Genomic DNA, 13716 nt, shown 5'->3' with positions numbered 1-13716 from the left:
TGTGTTTTGGAAGTAATGATGACAGAAAGGTCTGGATACCTTTATCTGCTTACAGAGAAATGCAGGAGAAATGTAGGAAGTTGGAACATGAAAATAGGAATTTACGTGAGCAAATTAGCCAGGATACGATAATTCAAAATAATGCTGAAAGTTATAAAAATGAAGAATCTTTCTTGTCCCATTCCAGTAATGAGGGGGTTAAGACAGCTCCGAGCTGCACTGAGTTTTCCTGTGAGCCAGGGTTTTTGGCAGCCAAAATGCATTCCTTAACTGATAACACGGACGAGAATGTGATTTACGAGTTACCGTTGCAAAATGCACAATTAGCTTGTTTGATTTTTGGAAAAAGAATAGCCCTCATTTGAGAGAAATCCTAACACTTTTGTATATGGTCACTGTGAAAAATAATATGCAGCTGCGCGCTTGTGATTTGGCAAATGAAATAATGCAGACTTTAGGTTTCTGCGCAGTGCAAGAAGGAAATACTTATGTATATTTAAATCAAGAACAAGGAAAGAAAATAGTGCCCCTAGCTAGAATCATACAATGGATCTGGTACTTGCAAGACAGGGCTAGAGTACCACAGATAAAAGAATTACTGATGAAATTGTGTGCACCATTTGAATTCGTGTCTACTGAAGATAAAAAGCATGTTTGTTTTACTAATGATTCATTGACTGAAATGTTGTTTTCTGGCACCGTAGAAGGAACAGAGTTGTATAATGTGTGTCAGATTTTAAAGCAAGAGCTACGTGAGATGTGTCATTTTTATGCTGATTTTTGGTTCTTTGATAATGTTTTAGCACCTAACTGGTTCAATTACCTTGCAGATGTTAATGAGAAAAATGCAGAGAGAGAAGTGTTCACCCAGAATTCTGCCTTAGTGGGGATGGCTATGTGGGTGCCCCAGAAATGTGAAAAGGCCACTTACAGGTGGGCAGAGATGAGAGAGATGCACATTCCCCTAGATTTGATAAAAACTGTGCAGCACGCACAAAAGCAATCTGTCATGCAAGCAGTCACAGAGCAGTTGGGGAGAGGAAAGTTGCCAGAACAGAAATGGCAAATTGATCAGGTTTTAGGGAGAGTGATTGCTGCAAATTACCAAGGAAAAATCGAAATTATGCTGATACCTAGAAAAGAATCTGATTCATTCATACAAATTGGAGACAGAATGGCCCAAATTGGCAAAAGTGCAGTGAATGGAGGTTTGGTAAAGAATGAGTCTGCCCCAGCCCTTCTGACAGTGCAAGAAAAGGGAAGCTGTGGCGCAGCAGATAAAAACCTCAGTGCTGATGTGTGGGCTGAAGCCCCAAGTGATCCTCCAGAACCTGCAGAAAATATAACAAAGGGCCTCAAAAACGTCCTGCTGATTATAAAACAGGGAAAGAAAGAGGAAGGGTGCAGTTTAAATGAAAAATGTTATTTGCAAGAAAAGTCATACTTGTTTCTTTTGCAGATCCGACCACGTTTCGCCACTGTCCCTGAGTGTGCTGTGTGGTCCCCCTTCCGGTGTGTGCGTGTGGGGTCGGGGAAGGGACCGAATCCCCAACCTGAACCTGGCTGAGTAAAGTGCCAGCACCATGGATCCATTTTGCGCAAACTGCGCCTTCAGTTCAAGTTCAACTTGTTTGCTGTGTTTTTTTTTTTTTTCCCCTCTCGTATGGAACTCTGACTTTTGCTTACCTTCCAGAAAACCTTTCAGGTGGACCGTGCATCTTTACATGAGTAGAACTCATGCCACATCAAATTGCTAACACTGTTGAATTAGAGACTCATTCAGAAGAAAAAAAAAAAAAATTGCCCAGTCTTTTCTATGTAGATGTATCTGATGTGAAAGGTTATGAAATCAATGTGTTAATTCACTTCTATTGCTTTACAGGGATTGCTTTGATCATAATGTTTTTTTTTGTACTGATGTTTTTTTTTTTTTTTTTGAAATATGAGATATGTGAAACAAAAATTCATTGGTCAAAGGGCGGAATGTCCTGCCATTTGATAAAGTTTGTTTTGACCAATGACTTTGTGTTTCACCACTGCGCATATTAGTTGCTCAATGTTCACCAGTAGCACATGGTATGTTTTGTTCAGTTTAGCCGCCTATTGGCTTTGACATGGCATTAGCCATTACTTTCTGTATTCAGTTGAGCCGCCTATGGGCTTTGACATTGCATTAGCCATTACATTCTGTATTCTGCCTATTGGCTTTGACATGCTGTATCCAGTCTAGCCGCCTATTGGCTTTGACATTGCATGCCTATTGACTTTGACATGATGTATTCAATTTAGCTGCCTATTGACTTTGACATGCTATTAGATATTCTGCCTATGGGCTTTGACATGATATTATATATTACATTTTGTATTCAGCTCCGCTGCCTATTGGCTTTGACATGATATCATATATTACACTTTGTATTCAGCTTAACTGCCTTTTGGCTTTGACATGATATTATACATTGCATTTTGTATTCAGCTCAGCTGCCTATGGGCTTTGACATGATATAAGACATTGCATTTTGTATTCAGCTTAGATGCCTATTGGCTTTGACATGACACTAGACATTGCATTTGATATTTAGGTTAGCTGCCTATTGCCTTTAACATGACATTGCATTTGATATTTAGGTTAGCTGCCCATTGCCTTTAACGTGGAGTTAGACATTGCAGTTGAGAATAGTTCTGTATTTTTCCAAGCTGTGTTTTTGCACCAGAGAACCAAGATGTTTTGCTCTCACAGTAGACTAGACCTGATAAGAGAGAGTACATGGGCGTTGTTTCTCTTCCCTTGAGCTTGGGAACAGGAGTAGTCTTGGAGACCTGGCCAGTCTCCAAAAGGCTTGCTCAGTTTCCCAGGTCTGAGAGGAGGGGGCACACCTTTGTAACGAATGTAACAGGCTGCAGAGAGTCAGATTCGAATCTGCCGGACCTCGTGCTGGAGCTTGGCGCCAGTTGCCAGCATCCCGTGTGGGTAGATGACACTCTTTCTCGCGGCTGACAGGGGTCCTCAGCTTGCAGACCTTAGAAAGATGTAGCTGTAAATAGTTCCCACACGGTGAAGTATTTGTTTTGCTTTGCATTCAATATCTTATAAATATAACCTGCTGTGTATATTGCAAACTGATATATTTTGTTTGATTAACGCGGACTTGAAAGCTACTAATTCGTCATTCATTCATAAACATTGTGGTTGGGGAAGAATAAAATAACAATAAAAGTCTTCTTTGACCTCAGAAGTGCATTTCTGTTGTGTTATGTTAGTGCTTAGAAACTAAATAAGAGGAAAGCACTACAGGGGGTGAACAGATTAGAGTCATACACAGAGGCAGAATTGCCCCAAGATAACCAGAGAAGTGAGCAAGGTGCATCAGAGGTTGGCAAACCTGGCATATAGATACGGCATAGACATAGAAAGTACAAAACATCTGAAGAGGAGCTATAGGTTAGATTTTGAGTCTATAGACTTTGAACACATGAGATCTACTGGGATGAAAGCACATCTCAGAGAGATACTACAGAGTGCTCAGATTTGGGGAGCCTTAGAGAAGTGGGAAGGCAGATGGGCAAAAAAGAGGGATAAAGAGAAAGGTGATGGTCCGGAGACGAAGCAGGCTAAAGCTGCACCGGACACGGGGACAATAAAGATGTTGCCAATGAGAGAAACAGCTGGAGGAGTTTTAGTCCATGTACCGTGGTCTAGAGGTGAAATCCTCTCATTCACAAATGATTATCCCAGGTTGAGGGAGAAACCAATAGAGTGATATCAGCAGACAGACAGGTTTGTGAAGCTTGCGAAATGTCTCTGGGAAGACTTGAATACCCTGTTTGAGATCATAGTTCCATCTGACTTATGCCTTGAGTGCAAAAGAGGTGTGGACTGGCCGACAGAGGAGCCGGCAAGGGATAACGTTACTGGAGCACCATCGAAAGAGGTGATGAGGTATTATCATAAAGTGATTGAGTTTTTGAAGCAGAAAGTGTAGCCGTAAGTAACTGATTGGCAGAAAATCGATCGAACATCACAGGAAGCCAAAGAGTCGATCCATGTTTACTATGAGCGGTTGTTGAAGGCGTTCAAACACTATAGTGGTACTGAGGTCATCAACCTTTTGTTCAGGTTTGTTGAAGGGCTGAGACCAGAGATTAGTCAGATGATTAAGAATCATTTGATCTGTTGACAAGCAAAGCCGATTGATGAGGTGTTGCAGTATGCGAAATACTGTATTGACAAGATTGAACTGAAACAGAGAAAGTTGAAGGAGAAAGTGATGGTGATGCAGATTAAGGCAGTGCAGGCAGGGATGTAGGGAAATGGAATCCAGCAGATGGTACAGGAGCAACCGCAGGGAAATGGAATGTTTCAGGTGCAACCAAGAGGGGACGTGGGGCACTGGAAGCGGGAATGTCCAATGTTGGGGCAGGATGGTGTTGTTCAACAAAACAATGATGTCGGTATATTTCAAAATGTGAGGGGTCCAAAAGTAAGGGGTCAGAAAATCAAAACTTACAGAATAACATGGTTCAGATGCAGGGGTTACAGCCCATGCAGCAGATACAAATGCCACGTGTTCAACCAGCACAAGTGCAACAAGTACAACAGCAGATTCCCATGGTACCTAGACAGCAAGTGCAGATACCATTAGCTCTGATGGGACAGCAACAGATGATGCTTCCTCAACAGGTCACAGGCCAAACGATGCGTCAAAATAACACAGTACAACAGTTCCCATTGCATGGTGAGGATGGAATAAACGATGAATGGTCGGATGATTGTTTAGACAGTGAGGAGTGCAGGCTTGCAGCATCCCTAGAAGTAGATCAGAGGGGTCCCTATGTAGAGGGAAAGGTGATGGGACATAATGTTTCATTCCTGGTTGACACAGGAGCTACACGCTCAACAATCAGAAGTGCAGAGGTTCCGAAATTGCCACTTTCGGGGCGTACTATAAGGGTGGTAGGAGTAGCAAATCAGTTCCTGACAAATCCGATTACAGATTCGGTTCAAGTTGAGATTGATAACTTCCAGGGATTACATAAATTTATAGTCTGTGATTTTAGTCCCGTATCCCTACTGGGAAGAGGCTTACTGTGCAAAACGAGGTGTTCAATTACCTGTTCCAATGAAGGGATTGAGGTGCAAACAAACAGTGTTGATGAAGGAGACGATGTTTAGATCTCTGAATTAGAGACGGAGATGGTAAGTGATTAATACCCTTTGATAACCTTATTCCCAACGCTCACAGTGAATGATTTACCAGCTGATTTGCAGGGAACAGTGACAGAAAAGGTGTGTGACCTGACAGGTAAAGAAGTAGGACTAATAAAAGGAGTACAATCAGTCAAAGTATAAGTGAGGCCAAATGCAGTGTTTCCCCAGGTAACGCAGTACCACATGGCACAAGATGTCCTTATACAAGTGACGCAGATAATTGCAGACTTTGTAAAACAAGGGGTTCTGAAAGAAGTATCGAGCAGCCCGTGTAATTCACCAATAATGGGTCTGAAAAAGCCTTGTGGGAAAGTTTGAATTGTTCAAGATCTGAGAAAAATAAATGAGATTGCGGTAAAATGTTGCCCTATAGTGCCAAATCCAGCAGTGATTATGTTTCAGGTTCCGCGTGATGCAGAGTGGTTCACAGTTGTGGACCTGTCTCAAGCATTCTTTTCGGTGCCTCTTCATGAGGACAGCCAATTTCTTTTCAGTTTCAAATTCCTGGATAAAGTCTACAGTTGGTGCAGAATTCCTCAGGGGTTTTCTGAGTCACCTTCCATCTTCAATCAGATATTGAAGAAGGATTTGGAGCCACTAGAATTGCCTTTCAGTTCGACTCTAGTGCAGTACATTGATGATTTGTTAATTGCGTCCAGAACAAAAGATGACTGCAGGTACGACACGATTGCCTTGTTAAATAATTTGGGAAAAAATTGACATAAAGTGTCCCCAAAGAAACTGCAATACTGTCAGAAAGAGGTGAAGTACTTAGGTCACCTGATTGAAAAGGGCTCCAGGAGAATATCCAAAGAAAGAGTGACAGCCATACTGCAGAAGAATCTCCCGACAACAAACAGAAATGTCAGGATGTTCCTTGGAATGGTGGGCTACTGTCGTCAGTGGATCCCTAACTACTCGATTATCTCTAAACCTTTAGTGAAATTGACAGTTAAGGAAGTACAGGATAGCCCGGGTACTACAACCATGTCGGAGACAGAGATGAAGGCATTCATAGAACTGAGGGAAAGTATGTGCAGGGCACCAGCTTTAGGTATGCCTGATTACACAAAGCCATTTGTTCTGTTTTGTCATGGACGTGATGCTTGTTCTTTGCCTGTCCTGACACAGGTCCATGGAGGTGCAAACCGCCCAGTAGCATATTTTTCAACTACTTTGGACCCAGTTGCAGCAGCCTTACCAGGTTGTTTGCGTGCAGTTGCAGCAGTTGGTCAAAGTCTCACTCAGTGTGAAGGTATAGTGATGGGACATCCCCTAACAGTAATGGTCCCTCACTCAGTTGAAATCCTGTTGCCCCGAACCAAGACACAACACATGACAAATGCGAGACTTACAAGATATGAAACAATTATACTGGGGTCTCCTAATGTTTCCCTGAAACGATGTACTGTATTGAACCCAGCTACCTTGCTTCCTATTGAAAATGTGAACATTGATGATGCTGAGGAAGTCGAACATGATTGTCTGGAGGTAACAGATCTGTGCACCAAACCAAGACCTGACATTAAAGATACTCAATTAGAGGAAAATTATTACATTATGTTTGTTGATGGTTCATGCTTGAGAGGCTCAGTGGGGGTACTGGGAGCTGGGTTTGCTGTGTGTAAAATCACCGGGATATTAGAAGCTTCCTGGCTCGAAAGAGTGTAATCTGCACAAGTGTCAGAATTAATTGCTCTTACTAGGGCATGCCACGCAGCTAAAAACCTGAAAGTCACTATCTATACTGACAGCAGATACAGATTTGTAGTTGTACATGATTTTGGCCAATTGTGGTCACAGAGGGGTTTCATGACCTCTTCTGGTTCTCCAGTGAAGAATGGTGAGAAAATTAAGGATTTGTTGCATGCCATTGTTTTGCTTTCCCTCTTATGTCATAACCGAGCTTACAGAACCTCTCTGGAATGTACTTCTGAGTTTAAAGAAGACATTTATTGTTGTTAATTCCCCACCCACAAGTTCCTAAGAGACTAAGGCGGTCATTCTGACCCTGGCGGTCAAAGACCGCCAGGGCGAAGGACCGCGGGAGCACCGCCGACAGGCCGGCGGTGCTCCAATGGGGATTCCAACCGCGGCGGTAAAGCCGCGGTCGGACCGGCACCACTGGCGGGCTCCCGCCAGTGTACCGCCGCCCCATTGAATCCTCCACGGCGGCGCAGCTTGCTGCGCCGCCGAGGGGATTCCGACCCCCCTACCGCCATCCAGATCCCGGCGGTCCGACCGCCGGGATCCGGATGGCGGTAGGGGGGGGTCGCGGGGCCCCTGAGGGCCCCTGCAGTGCCCATGCCACTGGCAGGGGCATTGCAGGGGCCCCCGTAAGAGGGCCCCTAAATGTATTTCACTGTCTGCTGCGCAGACAGTGAAATACGCGACAGGTGCAACTGCACCCGTCGCACAGCTTCCACTCCGCCGGCTCGATTCCGAGCCGGTTTCATCGTGGAAGCCTCTTTCCCGCTGGGCTGGCGGGCGGCCTGAAGGCGACCGCCCGCCAGCCCAGCGGGAAAGTCAGAATTACCGCCGCGGTCTTTCGACCGCGGAACGGTAAGCTGACGGCGGGACTTTGGCGGGCGGCCTCCGCCGCCCGCCAAGGTCAGAATGAGGGCCTAAATTAGTAGATTGGAAGCACACATTCAAAAGTAGTCACAGCAATGAAAGCAAATTATATCAAAGTACTTCTCAGTTGCAATGTACACAGCAAATATAGGTGAAGACATTTATAGCATAACTTCAAAGCAAAGCATAAAAGTCAAATTCATCACCGTATGGGCAAGGCCGTAGGGCCTATACTCAACTTCATCTTTCTAGGGTCTGCAAGTTGATGACTCCGGTCAACAGCGAGAAAGAGATTCTCTACCCAAACGGGAGACGGGCAACTGACGTCTAGTTCTAGTCTGAAGTCAAGCAGATTCAAATCTAACTCACCGTAGCCCAGAGTCATCCTTAAAAGCAAACTCAGTGTGAGAGCCGAATAACCTTGGAGAGGGGCCAATTCTCCTGAACTCACTCGCTCAGACTAGATTGCGAGGTAAACACAAAATCTACGTGCTCTTATCAGCTAAGGTCTGGTGTGAAGAAAACAACTTGGTCCATCTTGTGGAAAAACACAGCTTGGAAAAACACAGCTCATCTGTAATGTCTAAACTGCAATGTCTAACCCTACGTTAAAGCCAATAGGCAGCTAACCTAAATATCAAATGTAATGTCTAATGTCATGTCAATGCCAATAGGCAGCTAAACTGAATACAGAATGTAATGTCTAATGCCATAATGTCTAATGTCATGTCAAAGCTAATAGGCAGCTAAACTGAATACAGAATGTAATGGCTAATGCCATGTCAAAGCCAATAGGCAGCTAAACTAAATACAGAATGTAATGTCTAATGCCATGTCAAAGCCAATAGGCAGATAAACTGAATACAAAATGTAATGGCTAATGCCATGTCAAAGCCAATAGGCAATTAAACTAAACAAAACATATAGGTGGTCTTTACAACCCTGGCGGTCGGTGTTAAAGTGGCGGTAACATTTTTGGAATTATGACCGTGGCAGGAACCGCCAACAAAGACAGCCACTTTAACACTCCGACCGCCACGGTGGTACAGACAAACAGCGCGGCGGTCACCGCCAACAGACAGGCGGAGGACAATGTACAGTCCACAGTATTACAACAGGCCAATCCGCCCCCTTTTCCGGGGCAGATTCACCGCAGATAAAAACACGGTGGAAACAGCTATTTCAAAGGGAAAACGCTCACCTCTACACACCCCACGAGGAACGACGACACCATGGAGCCGGAACTCCATATTCTCCCTGCGATAGTCTTCCTGCTCCTATACGAGGATCAACAACGCCAGCAGCGAAGACCACGGTGAGTACTGCACCTACGACATAGGGGAGGGGAGGGAAAAACACAGGGACACACACAGCCAACATCACAGTCCCCACCCCGACCCTCACCCACTACAACACACACACCAATGCATAACCAAACACTACAGTGACAACCCCCAACCCCCCCAGAAGAATGCAAAGACAAAAGGAAATGAGTTGAACCATTGTAATATATCAAAATACAGTAACCAAATATATACATATATATATATATATATATATATATATATATATATATATACACATTAAACAAAATATACACCACAATTAGTAGTGCAGGTAATGCACCATTCATTGTCCGTGGACCACTGGGCCCAAAATGCATGGGCGAGGCCCACACTAGATACCTGATCAAAATGGAGAGAACACTGCAGGGGCATCAGATAGAAATACAACAGGCACCTCAGGGGGAAGGGAAGGGGGGGCACCTCAGCCGGATGAGTGCACCACGCCAGATCCGTGAGGGGGCTCCATGCCCATTGATGTATCCTGGGGAGTGCAAAGCCACAGTCTCTCAAGTCTCTACAGTGGGTGGTTTGCCCACTGTTCAATCCTGGGGAGTGCAAAGCCACAGTCTCTCAAGTCTCTACAGTGGGTGGGTTGCCCCTGTTCAATCCTGGGGAGTGCAAAGCCACAGTCTCTCAAGTCTCACAAGTGGGTGGGTTGCCCACTGTTCAATCCTGGGGAGTGCAAAGCCACAGTCTCTCAAGTCTCACAAGTGGGTGGGTTGCCCACTGTTCAATCCTGGGGAGTGCAAAGCCACAGTCTCTCAAGTCTCTACACTGGGTGGTTTGCCCACTGTACCATCCTGGGAAGTGCAAAGCCACAGTCTCTCAAGTCTCCCAAGTGGGTGGTTTGCCCACTGTTCAATCCTGGGGAATGCAAAGCCACAGTCTCTCAAGTCTCACAAGTGGGTGGGTTGCCCACTGATCAATCCTGGGGAGTGCAAAGCCACAGTCTCTCAAGTTCCTACAGTGGGTGGTTTGCCCACTGTACCATCCTGGGGAATGCAAAGCCACAGTCTCTCAAGTGGATAACAGTCTCCACTGGTTCTGGAGGGGGACTGGTGCCCAGAGTGTTTCATCCTGTGCAGGACAGACAGAGTGAATGCATGTCTCCACTGGTTCTGGAGGGGGACTGGTGCCCAGAGTGCAGCACTCACCCCGTGACGGTCCCAGTTGCGTCACTGCCCCTGCTGCTAATGGGCTAGCGGTGCTCACCTTGGCCGTCTTTGCCCTGTTCGGCGGTGCTTGAGTTGGCAGTTTCTGACCTGTTCAGCGGTGCTTGCCCTGTTCAGCGGTGCCTTCCATGGCGGTCTTTGTCCTGTTCAGCGGTGCTTGAGTTGGCAGTTTCTGACCTGTTCAGCGGTGCTTGCCCTGTTCAGCGGTGCCTTCCATGGCGGTCTTTGTTCTGTTCAGCGGTGCTTGAGTTGGCAGTTTCTGACCTGTTCAGCAGTGCTTGCCCTGTTCAGCGGTGCCTTCCATGGCGGTCTTTGCCCTGTTCAGCGGTGCTTGAGTTGGCAGTTTCTGACCTGTTGAGCGGTGCTTGCCCCTGTTCAGCGGTGCATTCCATGGCAGTCTTTGCCTTGTTCAGCGGTCCCTGGTCTGTTCAGCGGTGCTTGCCAAGGCGGTCCTTCATTGCCCAGCAGGCCTGTGGCTGGCAGTCCTTCATGGGTCAGCTGGGCTGTGGCTTGCGGGGCCCTCCTGGCCAGTGACAATTGGGCTGGCCTCCTGGGCAGTGACTCTGGCGTTGGCCTCCTGGCCAGTGACAATGGGGCTGTCCTCCTGGGCAGTGACTCTGGCGGTGGCCTCCTGGCCAGTGACGATTGGTCTGGCCTCCTGGGCAGTGACTCCGGCTGTGGCCTCCTGGCCAGTGACGATGGGGCTGGCTTCCTGGGCAGTGACTCCGGCGGTGGCCTCCTGGCCAGTGACGATTGGGCTGGCCTCCTGGGCAGTGACTCTGGTGGTGGCCTCCTGGCAAGTGACGATTGGGCTGGCCTCCTGGGCAATGACTCTGGCCTCCTGGCCAGTGATGATGGGGCTGGCCTCCTGGGCAGTGACTCTGGAGGTTGCCTCCTGGCCAGTGACGATTGGTCTGGCCTCCTGGGCAGTGACTCCGGCGGTGGACTCCTGGCCAGTGACGATGGGGCTAGCCTCCTGGGCAGTGACTCTGGCGGTGGCCTCCTGGCCAGTGACGATGGGGCTGGCCTCCTGGGCAGTGACTCTGGCGGTGGCCTCCTGGCCAGTGACGATTGGGTTGACGTGGCCTCCTGGGCAGCGGGGATGATGGCGGTCTTCTCTGCCGTGCTGCTCCTCCCAGACTTTGGAGATTTCTTCTGGCCCTTCCCCACCTTGGGAGGAGTCACAGCTGAGTCGACACTACACCCGGGACCCTTGTGAGCGGCTTTGCTGGCTGGAGTCTTGCCCCTCTCCCGCCGGGCACTGTTCAACTTCTGGTGCTTCACAGGGGGGGCGGCTGGCTGTGCTGTGGCTCCCTGCCACACTGGCTGGCCTGGTGGCCGGTGCACTCCACATACCTGTAACAGGCAACACTGGTCCCGGCAATTTTTTGGCTGAGGTGCTAGTACGGGACCTATGACTTGGAAGGGGTGGGGGGGTGGGAAAGAGTTCAAGGTTGGCCAGGAAAAGTTTCTTAGGAACACTGGGACAGGTAGCTGGAGGGGGTTTTGGAGTGGAGTAAGAGGTAGTGGTTGTAGGAGATGTACGTTTGGTGACTTTGGGTGAAGATACATGCGCTGGAGGCTGTCGTGAGGTGGATGGCTGTTGGGTGGGTGTGTGCCTGCGTTTGTGTATCTTCGGAGGGGGCGTCACAGACACACTGGGAGAGGACACAGGGGACGTGTAAATGGGAGTGGGGTTGGTGACTGCACATGAGCGGGGTGTGGTGGTGGGTGTGCTGGTGCGGGACATAGTGGCTGTAGAGGTAGTGCATGCAGGTGAGAGTGTAGACGAGACTGGGAGGGAAGAGGGAGACAAGGAGGAGGGAGACACAGTGGAGGCAGTGGATGTTGCTGTGTCTGTATGTGTGTGATGCTTGCGTGAGTGCCTGTGGGATGTGTGGTGCTTATGTTTGCCTGAGCTTCCCTTGTGTGGTGAGGTGTGTACAGGCTGGTCTGATGGTGTGCTTGGGATAGGCTGGGGTACAGGGGATTGGGTCTGGGTGGAGGAAGTTGGAGGGGGGAGGCTAGAGACAGGGACAATGGCTGCCATCAGTGCTGAGGCCAGAGTTTGCAGGGTTCGATGAAGGGTAGCCTGACCAGAATGAATGCCCTCTAGGAATGCATTTGTGTGTTGCAATTCCCTTTCTACACCCTGGATGGCATTCAAAATGGTAGACTGCCCAACAGTGAGTGACCTGAGGAAGTCAATGGCCTCCTCACTGAGGGAAGCTGAGGTGACAGGGGCAGGGGCTGAGGTGCCTGGGGCGAATGTGATGCCCACCCTCCTGGGTGAGCGGGCACGGGGCAAAGGCTGAGGGGCTGCTGGGAGGGCGGTGCTGGTAGGGGGGGTGGCAGCTGTACCTGTAGAAGTGGGGGGGCACAGATTTTGCCGCCACTACAAGGGAGCTCCCATCGGAGGACGAGTCCGTGTCGCTGGTTGCTGATCCTGTCCCCGCCGTGAAGCTCCCCTCGCCCTCCGTCCCACTGGTGTATTCCAAGTCCGTGGTGTGGACCTCCATGGCCATGTGGGATGCAGCTCCCCCGTGCTCCGGTGCCACTGTACCTCCGCCTGATGATGTTGATGCGCACAAGAACAGGGAAAGCACAAAAAGGGGGGGGGACGACAGAAGAAAGACAGGTTGAGTGCATGGCTTACCGCTACCGTTGGCGGACAACACAGACACAGCAGCCCCCTGCACTACATCGCCCTGTTGGGCTCTACAGATGCTATTCCTGGGATATGTCCTACATGGCTATGGTTGACATCTGCACACATAGATGACACAGGGGCATGTATACCTGTACTTGGCACTCAACAGAGGTGGGGTGGGGTGCCACATGGCCTGCATTACAGAGGGGCCTAGCCTACGGAACTCGCCCTGGCCTAGGAAAACCCACAGCCCTCCTCCCCCACCCAGACACCTTCGCTGCGCGCAAAGTCCACTGAATGATGTTGTACTCACCCCCTTGTGTCTGCTGTGATGCCCTCAAGCACCGATCCAACTCCGGATATGCCACCACCAGGATCCGGAACATCAGGGGGATCATGGTTCGACGGGCACCCCTCCCACGTTGGGAGGCCATCCCCAGCTGAGCCTCCGCCGTCTTCTTGCTCCAGCGGCGAATGTCCTCCCATCTTTTCCGGCAGTGGGTGCTCCGTCTGTGGTGGATCCCTAGGGTCCGGACATCCTTGGCGATGGCACGCCAAATATCCTTCTTCTGGTGGGCGCTGACCTACGTGACATGTACAGGGGAAGAAGAGAAGTCATTACCAACTGCACCGTCAAAGTGAGTGGCCCACATCCCTACCCTTGCCATGTGCCACATGCATTCACAGTCCTTCATGCACGCAGTACTGTGCCCCCTTCATTCTTACAACCAGCCCTCTCCACTCAGGCATAGCCCATACAACGTG

The 13716-nt window shown here is 48.7% G+C and overlaps 1 long non-coding RNA gene across 1 annotated transcript; it reads left to right on the top strand.

Annotated features, from left to right (window-relative positions):
• Positions 1-341: 341 nt before the first annotated feature.
• On the top strand, positions 342-1653 carry LOC138296494 (uncharacterized). The gene is made up of 2 exons (XR_011203846.1): positions 342-933; positions 1460-1653. It is a non-coding gene; the product is annotated as an uncharacterized lncRNA (long non-coding RNA).
• The last annotated feature ends 12063 nt before the right edge of the window (positions 1654-13716 follow it).

The sequence above is a fragment of the Pleurodeles waltl genome, chromosome 5 (genome assembly GCF_031143425.1).
Source record: "Pleurodeles waltl isolate 20211129_DDA chromosome 5, aPleWal1.hap1.20221129, whole genome shotgun sequence".
NCBI classification, from domain to species: Eukaryota; Metazoa; Chordata; class Amphibia; order Caudata; family Salamandridae; genus Pleurodeles; species Pleurodeles waltl.
Note: the sequence above shows the minus strand (reverse complement) of the source record. Positions and strands in the feature narration are given on the sequence as shown.